The sequence below is a fragment of the Pinus tabuliformis genome, chromosome X (genome assembly GCF_031772625.1).
Source record: "Pinus tabuliformis cultivar Carrire ecotype Pingquan chromosome X, CPIR1, whole genome shotgun sequence".
Lineage (NCBI taxonomy): Eukaryota > Viridiplantae > Streptophyta > Pinopsida > Pinales > Pinaceae > Pinus > Pinus tabuliformis.
In genome coordinates this window covers 258707374-258711731 of record NC_142308.1, presented here as the reverse complement: position 1 = coordinate 258711731, position 4358 = coordinate 258707374, and positions in this window count along the sequence as shown.

Genomic DNA, 4358 nt, shown 5'->3' with positions numbered 1-4358 from the left:
ATTAGATTAAGTGTCTTTTTAGTGCATGTGAACAAGTTTTGTGTGGGAGAACGAGCGTGCGGAGCAAGGAACACAAAATTTCTTCCACAATGTTCCAGTACTCCTTTTCACACCTCCCTCTCATATGACAATACATATTAATCAATTAATGAGCAATGAGAGTGCCAATAGAACTTTATTCTGCAAACATGAAATTATTTTAAGTAGAAAATTAGTATCCAATATAAAATGAAATCTTTTTTTATGTGTGAGAGAAAGGAATGTTGTGTGGGAGAATGGGTGAGTGGAGCAATGAACGAAAAATTTAATTCGTAATGTTCAACATCTCTAAATACATTTTCCCCTAAGGGTGGATCAACATGGGCTCGTTTTAGTTGATATCAGGATGATTCAATGAAGGAGTATCACTCATTGGATGCAAACTCTAATCCTCATCTAATGAGTACCCATCTTGCATACTTTTGATGGACCATGCTACATGAAAAATGATAAATACATGAAAAATGTGATTCAACATGGGTACTCATTAGATGAGGAATTCGATTTTGCATCCAACAAGTGCTCTTACCCGAAATTTGAGTAAAATTGTAGGGAGATAAGTTGAAAAAGTAGTTTTCCCTTTTTTCCCTCTAAAATTTGATGATGTAATATATTCTTATTTTAATATCCACACTATTACTTTATAATATTCCTTTGGAGGTCCATTTTAGACCTCAAAATTTGTCTAATGACAGCGTTTGAATACTATGTGCATTTTTTATTTTAAATTTGTGAATTAAATACTTACTAGAGGAAATTTCAGCCTAAAAGTGGCTTCCTAAGGAAAAATAATAAAATAATAGTTAAAGTAATAAAAAAAGAGTTATGAATTTTGGAGAGAAAATGAGAAAACTAGATTTTTTATTGTATTTTTGGCTTATCTCCTTATAGGTTTACTCAAATTTCAAGTAAAGACACACATTGGATGCAGAATTAAATTTCACATTCAATGAACACCCATTATATATACTTTTGAGAAGACCCACATTGAAAAAAATTGAAGATACATTAAAAAAATATGTCCAACACACTTTTTTTCATATATCTTCAATTTTAATCAATGTGATTCTTCTCAAAAGTATGAATAATAGGTACTTGTTGGATGTGGAATTTAATTTCGCATCCAACTAGTGTTTATACTTGAAATTTGACTAAATCTATAAGGAGATAAGCCAAAAATACAATTAAAAATGTAGTTTTCTTCTTTTCCCTCCAAAATATTTTCATTTATCTCTTTTTAAATTTAAAGGTTTTGATTGGTTTACATATTATGACATGGAAATTACATGAAAATTTCATAGGCACTTTTAAGTTGAAATTTCCTCTGATGTATTATTGAATATTAAATGAAGTGTCTTTTTAATGTGTGTGAGGAAGAGGTGTTGTGCAGGGGAATGGGTGTATGAAGCAAGGAATATAAACTATTGCCCCTGAATGTTCTGTGTCTCTGTCTGCATTTCCACACATCTTTGTTCCACACAACAATACATATTAATGAACTAATTAACATTTTTTAATTTTAGTTAGTGTTTAAGTTGAAGCTAGTATAAATATTGAATTTCATAGCAAGAGAATGTTGTTATACGTTAAGATGGGAAAAATGGAAACACCACCTTTTTTAACAAATCTATGATGCATTGGCATTGAAATTCCAAGCGTTATCATGATCGTGCACAAACTGTAGGGAAAAATCATATGAATATTAATTTAATGAAAATTTCCAGTTATCATATATGCCTACAATTTTGTGTCATCACCTGTTGATTGAACCGAAATTGTGAACATCTATAGATGATGTAGATGATGTCGTTTGGTCTCAAGATGGTAAGATTTATTTCAAATAACTGAAATTGACTTCTCAAAAATGCTTGTGGAGCTCAAAGCATGAGTAAAGAGAAAAAGGAGGAAGACAATTAGGAAGTTAGTTTACAGCTACAAGGCTCATTGATAGTAAAAAAAGCCCATCATTTCATATCATTTCAAAGTAAATGAAATTTAATACTCATACAAACTAAACAATATGCAAGGAGATGACTTGCTCACACACATATTCGATGAATTAAATGTTGAAAAAGTCTGATATTCGCCTACAAAGTTTTTTTTTATTAATCATTTATACTAGTTAACTTTAACCATGAGTTATTGGCAATGTTTCTATGGTATTTTGTAAATGTGTTTTGGCGAGATGGGAATTATATTTGGCAATGAACAAGAAAATTGGTGTTATGAACCTATTAGCACGAAACGTACAAGTGATGAGGACACATATATGCCCACAGTAGTTCGAAATGGGTTAATGAGGACAAAGATTGGGATGATAAAAAATCTCGATGCCAGTTTGATATCTGATACAGATATTTCATATTTATTTCATTTCGTACATTTCTATGACTTAGGGTACATATGTGTATATGATGTGTCTTATGTAACATGTTTCACATGTAAAAAAGTAATCAGTGGTGATTGTATAGGGAAACAAGAAATATGCAATTAAACTACATTGATAACATCGCTAATTAAGAAAGAAATTTTAAGTATAAAGTGGAAATGGCTAGGAGAGTGAGGAAAGAAGTTATTTGCAATGATACAATTAATTCATTTGTTCATATCAATAGGAACTTTCAATGATCGACTGTGTATTAGTGGTATTTGGAATAGTAGAGTGTGAAAATAATTTTGATTGTTTTCTTTGGTGACGATGTTCATTTTTCTCTTTGCGAGATTTGTTTAAAATTTGAGAGTATTTGTTCGAGATTTTGTTTTCTTACATAAAATTATATATCCAAATCTATTGTCGCATAAGATCACATCTTCAACTTCCAATTGTGTCTGAATGGAATGTCTAACTATCGTATGAAAAATATGAAATATTGAACATAAGACTATTGTGATACAATATTAATTCACTATCGATGAAAAATTAGGGTTCAAGAAGTGGTGTGTCATGGAAAAGGGATAAGTCTATCTCACAAAAATGTAGTATGATGTTCCTTGTTATTGATATTTAATACAGGTTAGAGATGTCATTCAAGCTCAATTAGAAATTGAGATGTGATCTTATGTGATTTTTGCAAGAAATCATGAATGTGAAAGACAATCAACACTTCAACGATCATGATTCTTGCTTTCATGTGATGTGATTATTTTAAATCTTGAAGTATTTTCCATGTGTTAAACTAATTTGTGCTTACAAATTACTGAATATGGAGCCTCTTCCTTGTTACAAAACTTATAATGCCCTAAGTTTTAACAAGGTAAGACCGTTAATAAATTGATTAATATGTGTTGTTGTGTGGGAGGGAGTTGTGTAGGAGTGTGTGGAATGGAAATTTCTGCGTAGTTACATTTCATGTAACACTTTTTCCATACATTCATGAATCCTTTTTAAATGATGTTAATTTTTCAATTTTTGCAAGTTTCATCCAGGTCTATTCAAGGAGTTGGGTTACACTTTTTGGCAAAGAGAAGGCAGATTTGGGTAATTCGATTGATTGAGTATTTAAACAAACTCTCGATCGAGGTTCTTTTGTAACCCAAGTTAGCATAGGAGCTCGATCGAGCCTCTATTTTTCATTAAAAGTCACATTCGAGTCTATGCATGTCATTTTGTGCAAACTAGATGGCTTTTAACTGCTTGAATAAGGCTTGTAACTACTTGGCCCATGGTTTCTGAGCTCGAACGAGGGTTGGGAGATGGAGGAGCTCAATCAGGATGCATAAAGACCCCACCAGTGTCCCCAAAGATCAAACCAACCACTGTCTGGAGACCAAGGAGGTTTCCTATCATTTTTCTCTATTTGAATTAGTTTTTCTGGCAAAAGAAATAAATTAATTAATTTGAAATGAAAACCCACGATACGAAAACCATGACAACCACAAAAAATAACCACGAAAACCACCAAGAAAACCCTTGAAAAAAAACATCATAGAAAACCACAAAAAACCATCAAGAAAACCCTTGAAAACAAAAAAAACAACCTAGAAAACCACAAACAACCACTAAGAAAACCCTTGAAAACCACCAATGAAACTAGATAATCTAGGTTTTGAATATTTTTCAGTTCATTGTATAAGTTTTCAATTATTTCAATGGTAGCATGCTAATTATGAATTGTTTTTTTTATTTTGAATGGTAAAAACTTTTTTTAATTATTTTGTGTTTTGAAGCTTTTTTTAGGAATTTAGTGAAATAAATTTTCAAAATATTTTGATTTTCTATTATTTCAAATACACTTTAAATTTCAAACAAATTTGACAAAAACATATGCCAAAAAAACTCCAAAACATAAAACAACAAAACTAAAACCAATAGATAAACA